Genomic DNA, 12500 nt, shown 5'->3' with positions numbered 1-12500 from the left:
CATAACGGTACAACGCTTTCCCGTCCACACTGCTACGTAACAATGATACGATACGTGGAAATGCAACAAGTGTGGACGCGGCTTTAGAGTTAACTAATTTAATAAAAAAAAAAAAAATCACTTGAATAATCAGTGACCACAGCATATATATATATATATATATATATATATATATATATATATATATATATATATATATATATATATATATATATATATATACATACATATATACATACATACCTCGTGAGGACCGTAAGGTCTGTTATGGCCTCTCTCTCTCTCTCTCTCTCTCTCTCTCTCTCTCTCTCTCTCTCTCTCTCTCTCTCTCTCTCTCTCTCTCTCTCTCTCTCTCTCTCTCTCTCTCTCTCTCTCTCTCTCTCTATATATATATATATATATATATATATATATATATATATATATATATATATATATAATTTTTTTTTCTATGGATGGCACAGAGTTATGGAAAGTAAAATGTTATTTGAACTTGTACAGTGATGATAAAATACTTCTCAGACTTCAAGTGACTTATCATCGGTATACAGTCGTAAGGGAAACCTTAAAAGCATGTAGCCTGCCATCATTGTCAGCAGAGAGAGTGAGAGAGAGAACAGTAAGACATTTTCATGACTGAACTGTGCATTTGTGACTTCACAGCGTTAGAAAATGGCAGTGTAAGAAGTGTTTATTTTCTTTTAAACGCGATTACTTATTAGTAGTTTCTCAACGTTATGAAAAATAACGTACACACACACACACACACACACACACACACACACACACACACACACACACACACACACACACACACACACACACAGATTTAAATGGTTCCTACCTTGCGTTCAATTTACCTACTGCTACCTTGTGTTCATAAAAGCCTTTCTGGCAACTCATACAAGGCAGCTCGTTGTCCGCCGCCCGCCAAACACTGCGACCAGTAACTTCCAAACAGTGTGAGAGTGTGTGTCTTGTCTCCCGAACATATTGCATTAGATACCAATGGGACTCAAATCTAACCTTTCCGAAGAGACTATCTTAAGTATCTGTAAGTTGAGGGAGACTGGATTTGCCAATAAGGAAATTGCGCAGCTCACAGGTGTTTCCCGAAGAAGCGTGGACCGCTGGTTGAAAGCTGCTCGTGAGGCACCTTCAGGGATAATACCATTGCAGAAAAAGCCACCTGGAAAGCATATGAAAGTGTCTAAAGATACTTTGGTTGCTATTAAACGACAGATAGATGCAGAACCGAGATTGAGTGCTCGAGAATTGAAGGACGCTAATCCACACTTACTTGGAAGTGTGTCTGAAAGAACAGTCAATCGTTACATCAAATGTGTCAGGATGCAGGTAGTAGAGAAGCCGCTATTAACAGACAGGTACACACAGTTACGTCTGGCTTTTGCAAGGAAGTATAAGCACCTGCCTTTGGAAGATGTGCGAACAATCCTGTGGTCCGATGAAGCAACATTCTCGGTGACTGGCATAACTAATTGTCGTAGTGTAGAGCCTTGTAAAGGTGACCCGCGCGCATGGAAGACTGTGAAACAGCTGGGTACTGTGACAGTGTGGGGTGCCTTCTCTTACTATGGCACCGGTAAATTAGTATTTCTGGAGGACGGTGCTTCTATGAATGGTCCTAGGTATTTGGAAATGCTTTGCGACCATTTAGCAGATTGCTTCGATCAGTGTAAAGCCAAGAGGTTTCAGCATGACTGTGCTCCCTACCATACTAATCGGCGTGTATTGGAATGGCTTGAAGACTGTGGTATTTATTATTTCCGGGACTGGCCACCAAATAGTCCCGACATCAACCTTATAGAAGATCTTTGGGTTATCATGAAAAAAGAGCTCTCCAAGAGAGACACGCACACACTTCCCAAACTAAAAAAATCCCTAATCACCGTGTGGGAAAGTCTTCATAGCGACTTGTTACGAAGGCTTGTGGACTCTTTTCACGAAAGACTACGAGAAGTTAGACGCAGACAGGGCGCTACTATTATACGTCAAATTATGGTAAGTCTTTTTTTTTTTTTTTTATGTAGGAAGGACACTGGCCAAGGGCAACAAAAATCCAATAAAAAAAAAATATGCCCACTGAAATGCCAGTCCCATAAAAGGGTCAAAGCAGTGGTCAAAAATTGATGAGTAAGTGTCTTGAAACCTCCCTCTTGAAGGAATTCAAGTCATAGGAAGGTGGAAATACAGAAGCAGACAGGGAGTTCCAGAGTTTACCAGAGAAAGGAATGAATGATTAAGAATACTGGTTAACTCTTGCGTTAGAGAGGTGGACAGAATAGGGGTGAGAGAAAGAAGAAAGTATTGTGCAGCGAGGCCGCGTGCAGTTAGCAAGATCAGAAGAGCAGTTAGCATGAAAATAGCGGTAGAAGACAGCTAGATATGCAACATTGCGGCGGTGAGAGAGAGAGGCTGAAGACAGTCAGTTAGAGGAGAAGAGTTGATGGGACGAAAAACTTCTGATTCCACCCTGTCTAGAAGAGCAGCATGAGTGGAACCCCCCCAGACATGTGAAGCATACTCCATACATGGACGGATAAGGCCCTTGTACAGAGTTAGCTGGGGGGGTGAGAAAAACTGGCGGAGACGTCTCATAAAGCGCACATAAATGCAGCATCCAGCTTTGGATCGAAAATGAGGATAGAGAAAGTAGGAGGGAACAGAAAAGGGGCTCCTGTCAGTTGCCTGAGACACCTGAGTTTCAGTGAGGAAAAGAAGATGAGGTTTAGAAGAGGAGAGGTGGTGTTCTACAGATTGAAAATTAGATCTTAGACCGCGAATGTTGCAGAAGTTAATGAAGAAAAAGTTGAGGGGGGTGTCAAGACATTTAGGGTCGTCGACAGAAAGGCAGTCCGACCTGGGGACATTTATGGTCCCCTCCCCAGATGGGGACTCCGAGGCTGGTGTAGGAGTCGCCATGATGATTTTAAAATTTTTGAGTGAAGGGTGTGTGTGTTATTAGGTGCTTGTTGTTTTGTGTGGAGGAAGAGAGTTGTCTTTAGAGGGCAGGCTGTGACTGCCCCCTTGTGTTGTGAGACAAAGGGAAATGGAAGTGTCTTGAAACATTACTTTTGCAAGAATTTAAGTCATTGACAAGATGAAAATAACAGAAGCAGGTAGGGAGTTTCAGAGTTTAGCAGTGAATGAGATGATGGATTGTTGGTGTGGTGACCGACTTGGTGTGTGTCAGGTTGATGGCAGTAGCAGAACAGTCAGTGTAGCAGTCTCAAAGAACACGCTCTCTACTCTCTCCTCCTCCTCCCCATCATCATCATCATCATCATCATCATCATCATCATCATCATCATCATCATCATCATCATTATCATCATCATTATCATCATCATCATCATCATCATCATCATCATCATCATCATTGCCCCGAACAAAATTATAGATGCTGACTTGTTCGTACATTCTGGCCTTGAGGAACTTGTACTGATGTTTCATTTTGTTTATGCATACTATTAAGAATGTTTTGAAATGGATGTTGTTTTTAATCGTGTGTGTGTGTGTGTGTGTGTGTGTGTGTGTATCAGTGAGAGTAAACGTATGTACTTAGGTACTCTCAATAATCCTCGCAGCTGCATGAGTGTGTGTGTGTGTGTGTGTGTGTGTGTGTGTGTGTGTGTGTGTGTGTGTGTGTGTGTGTGTGTGTTTGCGCGCGCGCTCCATCCCTTCCCTCGGGCACACCACTGACCTCCCCAACCATTCCCAACCTCTCACCCTCTCTCTCCTACTCCTGTCAAGGACAAATCGCCATGATGTTGTTTGGAATTTTTACAGATCCTCGCGAATTATTACTCTCCATGTAACGGTTCATCTCCGTGTACTTTTTTTTTTTTTATGATTTGTGTTATGGGATTCACACGAAAACTTGATAGTGAGGCAGCAAACCGTAATTTCTAGGAATAAAAAAGTAAGCCAACGAATCTAGCATCCGTGTGGACGGCTGAGACCAGCTGATTCCCAACTGGAGTGAGAGGCGCCACGTGAGTCATGAACCGGGCTGCGTAGTGTACACACCAAACCAGTGGAGGGTCCAGTGGACTGATTTACATTCACACCTATGTAGGTCCATTTTCTCGAACGATTTCTTGTATCATCTCGATAACTTTTCACAGGCTTCTGTGGAGGTTAAGAGGGGTGGCGGATTTCATGGGTGTTGTAGTGTCTGTTTATACAACGATTCTGCATCTGCATCATCAAGGGAGAAACAACCATGAGAATATAAATTACCTGAGTTTTGAAAACAGTTCTTATGAGAAAGTTCAATGTGTTTAAGACCATACGTGTTTAAGAATGAAGATGAGTTACATTTATTTACCTGCCAGATACCACGGTATGGACACTTGCTCTCGCTATTTCACTTCCTGCTGTTTCGACATGTCGTTTAAGTCACGCATTAAGTAGGAAGAGACCACGAGTGGAAAGTGTGTACTACCTTCTTTTATACCAACTGCTGGCAACGGGCACGCACGCACGCGCGCGCGCGCGCGCGCACGCACGCACGCGCACGCACACACACACACACACACACACACACACACACACACACACACACACACACACACACACACACACACACACACACACACACACACACACACACACACACACACACCTGACATCCTTCAATCCTATCACCTAATTAACACAGGAAGGCTTGGATCAGTATAGCATACGAGTACGAGTAGCATAGCTAACTGTTGAGTTAACCAAGTGATGGTAAGTGATAGTGGAGCGAGGAACAAGCCTCCACTTGTGTGACAAGATACGTAGTGTGCCGCTCCTGACTCATCTAGGTAACCGTCTCCCCTGCCTCACTGGATCTTGGTCCCACTCTTCGACTCTTCCTTCCTCCCTCCCTCCCTCATCCTCCACCAGCTCGCGGTTGCTTAGGTTCAACAGGTACCATTACAGGTTTATTCCCCTCCCAATATCGTTCCCCCCACTTCTTGACGCATCACTTTTCATTGCTCTCTCTCTCTCTCTCTCTCTCTCTCTCTCTCTCTCTCTCTCTCTCTCTCTCTCTCTCTCTCTCTCTCTCTCTCTCTCTCTCTCTCTCTCTCTCTCTCTCTCTCTCTCTCAGCGACTTCCATGTATTGTATGAGAATAACAAAATTTTCTCCCCCCTAAAAGAACAACAGGCTTGGGCATCATTAACCTACCCCTCAAATATGTACAGTCAGCGCGGTTCGAAATGAGAATTTCTACAGTTCTCGTTTCGAACCGCGTTTTTTTTTGGGGGGACCCATATCATACCTCCCTAAAAAGAATCATGTGGGAGAAATTAACTAATTAGCAACTTTAATTCAGTCACCCGTGCTCTTGCTTTGAGGAAAAAAGGTGTTTAGTGCGTCATTGTTGTCAGTGGGGAGCGCACTGTTTGTTTGGGTGCCCTATATCCCATCGTGTTCACACCCGTTGTATATTGAGTGTTGGGGTGTGCCACACCCTTAGAATGATGTCTGGAAAATATACAAAGCACGATAACGTTGTAAGAGTTGTTGAACTCCATAAAGTGGGAAAGAAAAATAGAGAAATAGCGAAAATTACTGGTGTGAACGAGAAGACTGTGTCTCGACTGCTCCAGAAATGGCGTCATGGGGGAGGGGGTGATAATGTCCCTGAACATAAACATGGTGGGGGCAAGGCCCTGAAGATTCCTCCTAAGACTTTAAGACTTTTAAAGCGTCAACTGGACCTTAATCCATCAATTACTGCCAAGGAACTCAAAGAAAAGAACCCCAAGATCCTCGGAAACGTCGCCATCAGGACAATTCAAGAGAATATCCAGAAGAGGCTGGAATATTCGAAGGTGAAAGCTCGCGTCAAACCCCTCGTAACTGCCAAGCAACGGCGCGACCGTGTAATGTAATATAGTACAAGAGGGGAGGGGTGAGAAAATATACCAAACGTAAACGTGTCTGTATTTATCATTTGAACATTACTGTATACTTTACAGAAGTGTACTTGTGCGTGCATGTATGGGTGTGTGTTAGTTTTGTGTATTTTCTTAAAGGTGATTGACTTAGAGTTGCTAGCTACTTCGAGCTATCAAATCCCTTTACGGCAAATAGTTTTTGTGGGTAGTCTATCACCACTTTTAACTCTGATTTCCTGGTTTCCTGTGGTTGTTGGAATTTTTTGAATGAGTGAGTGCTTGCTGTTGACATGTCTCTCAAAGCTAATTGCTTCTGTTATACAATACGAGTATGACCCGTGAGGCATTTGGGGAGGGAAGGAAAAAAATATATATATATATATATATTTTTTTTTAATTAAAGGTCCTTAACACAATGGCATTGGTGCGTCTATGCACTAAGGAAGTAGTTAGCGTCATGTAACTCCTCGGTCTGCGATAGAAATCCAAGACATTAAACGAAATGAACGTCTTTAAATGATTAACGCGCAGTGCGCGGAATCAGTGTCTCCAATCCGCTGCTGCTCGCGAAAGGTGGTGTGTGAATGTATTATACTGTACACACACACACACACACACACACACACACACACACACACACACACACACACACACACACACACACACACACACACACAGTTCTGGCAGAAAGTATTGGCTGCCAGTTTGGTACAGACCATCATAGCATCTCTGATCTTGCATTAAGTCTTGACTATCCTGGGACAGGTAGGGGAAACAGTGACGGTTCAGTTATCTGTGGTATCCTGTGTTCTCTTTTTGACACTGTGGATCAGTGGGTCGTGGAAAGGAGCTGAAAGAGAATGACCTGGCAGTACTGTACTAGTGTGGAAAGTCAAATCAGAAAATAAGTAAGGAAACTGGTGTTTTAAGGCGGTCTGGAAAGCTGGACAAAGCATTTTCATGAAGCGGGCCCCACCAATATTGTACAGGTAAATCTGCTTCTATTACTTTGTAGAGGTGGTGACCAAGGAAATACAGTTGTAAAATCAGCTGCAGATTAATAAAATAAACTGTACAAAAGATAATGAAGTAAGTCGCACGTCCTTGCCCGAGGCTGGGGTGGTTACTGGGCCGGCTCAGGTCAAGGGGTGTTTGATTATGGGTAAAAGGAAGTCTGTAACCCCTGAAGCTATTGCACATATAGGGCTTCACAAAGTTGGCACCAAACGAAAGAAATAATTGAAACTGTTGGTGTGTGTGAGCGGTCTGTAAAGAACTGAATGCAATGGTTCAAGGCCTTATAAATATAGTATATTCACATATTAATACTAGATATACTACTCGGTTTTTATTTTTAATGGTATAATATTTTAACATGCTTCTTTTCGCTTTTCAGAATATTGATGGATCGACGCCTCCGTGTAGCGCGAGCAGGACTCCGGCAGGACCTCTGTCGATCGCAAGTGTCTCGTCAGAAGCCTTCTCGCCCGTACAGTCCCCTGGCCTCTCCTCGACTGGCTCGGTAAGGACCCTTCCATTTTATTCTTTAGTTTAACTGCAAATCCGTCCACCTGCGACCCAAAACTTCACTCAGCTTACCATACATCTTATCAGTTGATTTCTCACCTCTCCCTTTCCTCCTACTGCTTGAAACGCATTCCTCTTCGTGCCCCTCGCATTATCTGGCGGCGGCGCTCCCAAGTGGTTGTGGCAAAAGAGGGCGAAGATAGTATTTTTTCTTTACCTTAAAGCTCAGTTTGAATCGTAAATTGTTGCATGTTCGGCCCAATTTTCGTCTTGCCACGTCCACTGAAACATCATGCCTGTCATGCTTGATTTGGCTTTGTTTACTTAGCATGTACTATTCAAAGTCGCATGTGTACTTTTCTCACCTATACTGCGAAACTTACTGTTTATATGCCATCCTAAACCTTCACCTCTCTCTCTCTCTCTCTCTCTCTCTCTCTCTCTCTCTCTCTCTCTCTCTCTCTCTCTCTCTCTCTCTCTCTCTCTCTCTCTCTCTCTCTCTCTCTCTCTCTCTCTCTCTCTCTCTCTCTCTCTCTCTCTCTCTCTCACCGTGATATAATTAAGGAGGACATATTAGTAACTAAAGTTTACACTCGTGTGACAAACTATCTTAAAGCTACTGTCCACATATTTACACACTTCTGACACACTGTACACTATAAACTTTAATGTCAAGATGGCTGCTGCTGTAGCCATCTGTGGGCGGCAACCTTTGCCTGCTGGGTGGACAGTTGCCTGATGTCCACAGCAGTGGTGAAGGCATTCCACAGCCTGACCGTTGTGGCAGTGAAGGCGCGCTGCTGGGTGGTGGAGTAGGACCTTGAGACCTCCAAGAAGGAGTCGTTGCTCAGCACCGTCTTCGTGCATCGCTCAGACCTCCTCCAGGTGGCCCTCAGGTCCGCCAGGTGCGGCACGTGCTGGACCTGTGCTTTGTGTAGCAGGGGCGTCAGGGCGGCGACTCTCCTGCGGTGCTCCAAGCAGTCCAACGCTGGAGCTGCTGCGCCAGTCTGTTGTGTCCGCTGATGCTGCTGTTGCCATGGTTGCTGAAATGGTCTCTGCTGGTCCCCTCCGTGGATAAGGCGTTCTGCCCGCCTCTGTACCTTATCCAGCAGGCTGAGGTGACAGCGGGCGCTTGACATCCAAGTGAGGGGGGCGTACTCCATGACAGGTCTGACTTGGGCCTTGTACATGGTCAGCAGGTCATCAGGGGAGAGGAGGTTTTTCACTCGGCGCAGAAGTGTCACCTTCAAGGAGGCATTTCGGGCCACCTTCTCGAGGTGCTTGTCAAAGCGCAGCCGAGAGTCAATCTCCGCGCCGCGGATGTCAGTGCTGTCCTGTAGAGGAATGACGTCTTCCCCGAGCCTCAGCCTTCCACGCAGCTGGTCCGCGTCCTCCCCATGTGATATTACCATGGCCTGGGTTTTGTCGGGGGCAAACTTGACTTGCCACCTCTCTCCCCAGGCCATCACGTCGTCCAGCTGTCTGTTGACGGAGGTTATCACGTCCTGTACTTCATCCCTTGAGTAGGATCGAGAGAGAGTACAGTCGTCAGCGTAGGCACAGGTTGGGGGGTGCCCTGTAGGATGTTATTCAGATAGATGTTCCACAGCCTGGGTCCCAGGACTGACCCTTGTGGAACAGAGGCCTGTACTGGGTAGCTGGCTGAGGTATGTCCGTGCACCACCCACCCGGAGACTCCTGCTCGTGAGGTAGCTGGAGAACAGGTGGAGTAGCTCCCCAGCGACGCCTAGCTGCTCGAGCTTCGCTATCAGGCCTCAATGCCACACACAGTCGAAGTCTCCAGCTATGTCGAGGGTAATCACCAGGGAGGGACGGCCAGTGTCGAGGGCGCTGTGCCAGGCCTTAGAAAGGAGGAGGTCTGAGGCAGAGTGGCCTTTTCTGAAGCCAAACTGCTTTGGCGACAGCAAGTGGTGCTGGTGCTGCTCGAGGTATTCGGTGAGTTGCTCGCTTAATGATCCTGTCGAAGATCTTGCTGAGTACGGAGAGGAGCAAGATTGGCCGGTAGTTAGCTGGCTCAGACCTCGACTTCTTTTTATGCACGGGTGTGACTCGCGCCTCTCTCTCTCTCTCTCTCTCTCTCTCTCTCTCTCTCTCTCTCTCTCTCTCTCTCTCTCTCTCTCTCTCTCTCTCTCTCTCTCGCTTGCGTGCTGTCTCTTGCTCGCTTGATGTCTAGCTCGCGCGCTGTCCCTCTTGCTCGCGGCTGTCTTTCTTGCTGGTGCGCTCTGTCTCTCCTTCGAGCGCTCTGCCTTTCTTGCTGGGTCTCTCTGTCTCCTACGTGTGCTCTGTGTCTCTCGCTTGCGCTCATTCTCTCGCTACGATACTCTGTCTCTCGCTCGCATGCTCTGTCCCGCTTGCGCGCTTAGTTTAGCTAGCCCGCTGTTTCTCTCGCTCGCCCGCTTTGTCTCGCTAGCGTGCTCCGTCTATCGCTCGCGCACTCTGCCCCTCTCGCTTGCTGCCTTTCGCTCTCTGCCACCCCCTCCACCCCCCTCTCTCTCTCTCTCTCTCTCTCTCTCTCTCTCTCTCTCTCTCTCTCTCTCTCTCTCTCTCTCTCTCTCTCTCTCTCTCTCGTATTCGACGATGTTTTCTTGTCTTTGAAGTTCTCTTCACCTTCCTCTTTCTCCTCCTCCTCCTCCTCCTCCTCCTCCTCCTCCATGGATCACTCACCCATCTTCTTAATTGATATTTGTGTTTTCATCAAGCAGAAATAATAGGGCTGAGGGTGTACTTCCCTTACTGCCTACTTATTCCTTCTTCCCCGCTCTCCATCCTCATCCCCCCTCCTCCTCCTCTCTCTCTCTCTCTCTCTCTCTCTCTCTCTCTCTCTCTCTCTCTCTCTCTCTCTCTCTCTCTCTCTCTCTCTCTCTCTCTCTCTTATCTATGTTCTGTTATACGACTTTATTACTTTTCCTGCATGGAGATGCAATTCACATCGAAAGAGAGAGAGAGAGAGAGAGAGAGAGAGAGAGAGAGAGAGAGGTAAACAAGACAAAGGAAAGGGGAGGGGTGAAACACACACACACACACACCACACCACCACCACCACCACCACCACCACCACCACCACACGTCGGCATGCTTACACGAGTGTGCGCCTTCATCCTGTGTTATAGTGTCCGCTCCCACGTAGCGCATCTTCTTAAGATACCCACAACCTGTTTTTGTATTGTTTGAGTACTGCATCCTGAGGACAGTCATGTGTCGAACCGTGTTACTGCTTGTGCCAACCCGCCTTCCGTTACTGGCAACCCCCCCCTCTCTCTCTCTCTCTCTCTCTCTCTCTCTCTCTCTCTCTCTCTCTCTCTCTCTCTCTCTCTCTCTCTCTCTCTCTCTCTCACCCCATGCGCGCAAGGAAGAGAGCCAGTGCCGAACTAGTGCCGAGCCAGTGCCAGGGCCACCTCAGGGAGTCACGGATCAGGCACCAGACGTGTCTGTTCACCGCCCAGTAGTGACTGCAGCCCTGCTCGTCCCTTTCTTAACTACAATTTCTCCTTTGTTTAACTTGTCCTTTTCGGTTTACATAGTTGAACCCAAATAGGATGATTCCGGTTCTCTCTCTCTCTCTCTCTCTCTCTCTCTCTCTCTCTCTCTCTCTCTCTCTCTCTCTCTCTCTCTCTCTCTCTCTCTCTCTCTCTCTCTCTCTCTCTCTCTACGGGCACCATTTCAGGTTTCAATTTTTCATATTCTTAGAGAGAGAGAGAGAGAGAGAGAGAGAGAGAGAGAGAGAGAGAGAGAGAGAGAGAGAGAGAAAATGACCGTTGCAGCCTGAAAATCTTTCTTGAGGGTCATTGGGTTCTGGTCCTTCACTGAAATCGAGCGCCGAGACACATTCTTAGATAGGGCACGGCCATCCCGAGGGTCGCGGTTGCGGTAGGTAGGTAGGTAGTTGATGAATACATGGTAGTAGTAAGTAAGGTTTTATAATATTGATCGGCACAATAGTCATTATCATCTCATAAGTATCGGCATCAAGATAATTATTCTCATTAAAACTATTACACAACTTCCTTCACCGCTACATCTACTAATTGCTTTAACTAGTACCCCCATGTAGTAGTTGTAATGGTTATGGCGGTGATAAGACGGAGTATTGCCGAGGTTGGGACTCGAACGGACTCAGAAACCTCAGCCGACGATATTATTCTTGTTAGTGTTCCCTTCAGCCGCAAGATGGCTGATCCTTTCAGCATATCCCGCGCGTTATGGCACCGAGGGCCGCCCTTGCTAACACATCATTTAGTATTAGCACAGAAGAGACGGGGTGGCCTCCCAGCTCCTTCCTTATCTTCGTTGCAACATACAAATAGACGAAGACTAAAACATTGATCAGGGGAGACCAGAGGACACACTGGTCGGTCACCTCCGCCCCCTCTTCCCCCGTCTCCTTCCTCTACAGAATTTAAGTAGAATGAAGGAGATTGAGAGCTTCACTCATAGAGACATTGACTCAAAAGAACACTTCACTAAGCATAACTGATAAGTTCAGAAAAGAGGACTTTCACGGGACAAACTTCAGAAGCCGGTCAACCATCCTATTGATCCCAGGGCTGCCAACCCCAGCTCTGGCGTAGCGGAGCTGCCAACCCTGTGACTCCGGGTCAAGCAAAATTATTTGTCTTTCTACCTTTCCCTAGGTCAGGAGTTATGGACGTCTTACCAATGTGCACGTTTTAAGCGGGTCATCCGTGCTTGGTCTGGTCGTAGGTCAGGGAAACGTTCGGGTGATGAGTGAGTCCCCGGGGCGAATTGTTTGACTTCCACTGTCAGCCTGGTGTCTCCTGCTGCAGCGGGCTGGGACTGAGGGCGCGTGGCCGTCACCTGTGGTCCCGGAAGGTTCCCCCACACCCCCTTCCTAGTCCCCTTGCTCCTCCTCCGCCACAGCCTCCAGAGCTCACACTGACCGCGCCAACACACTCACCGAAGCTTTAATATCTTCTCATTTTATTTTGTAACGGGCAGAGTGCCACGGGGCGCCTTTCTCAAGGACGCAAGAACCTCGGTGCCACCAGGATCTTCGCTCTCTCATCCTCTACCTGTGGTGGGG

The 12500-nt window shown here is 46.9% G+C and overlaps 1 long non-coding RNA gene across 1 annotated transcript in view; it reads right to left on the bottom strand.

The window, feature by feature from the left end:
- Positions 1 to 12500, bottom strand: part of LOC135109652 (uncharacterized) — a 16600-nt gene that overhangs the window by 2184 nt on the left and 1916 nt on the right. Inside the window, exon 1 of the long non-coding RNA XR_010272835.1 lies at positions 12114 to 12500. This exon is cut by the window's right edge and continues 1916 nt beyond it. This is a non-coding gene — a long non-coding RNA (uncharacterized LOC135109652). The remainder of the gene's footprint in view (positions 1 to 12113) is intronic.

The sequence above is a fragment of the Scylla paramamosain genome, chromosome 19 (assembly GCF_035594125.1).
Source record: "Scylla paramamosain isolate STU-SP2022 chromosome 19, ASM3559412v1, whole genome shotgun sequence".
NCBI classification, from domain to species: Eukaryota; Metazoa; Arthropoda; class Malacostraca; order Decapoda; family Portunidae; genus Scylla; species Scylla paramamosain.
The sequence above is the reverse complement of the archived record's forward strand: the minus strand, read 5'-3'. Positions and strand labels throughout refer to the sequence as shown.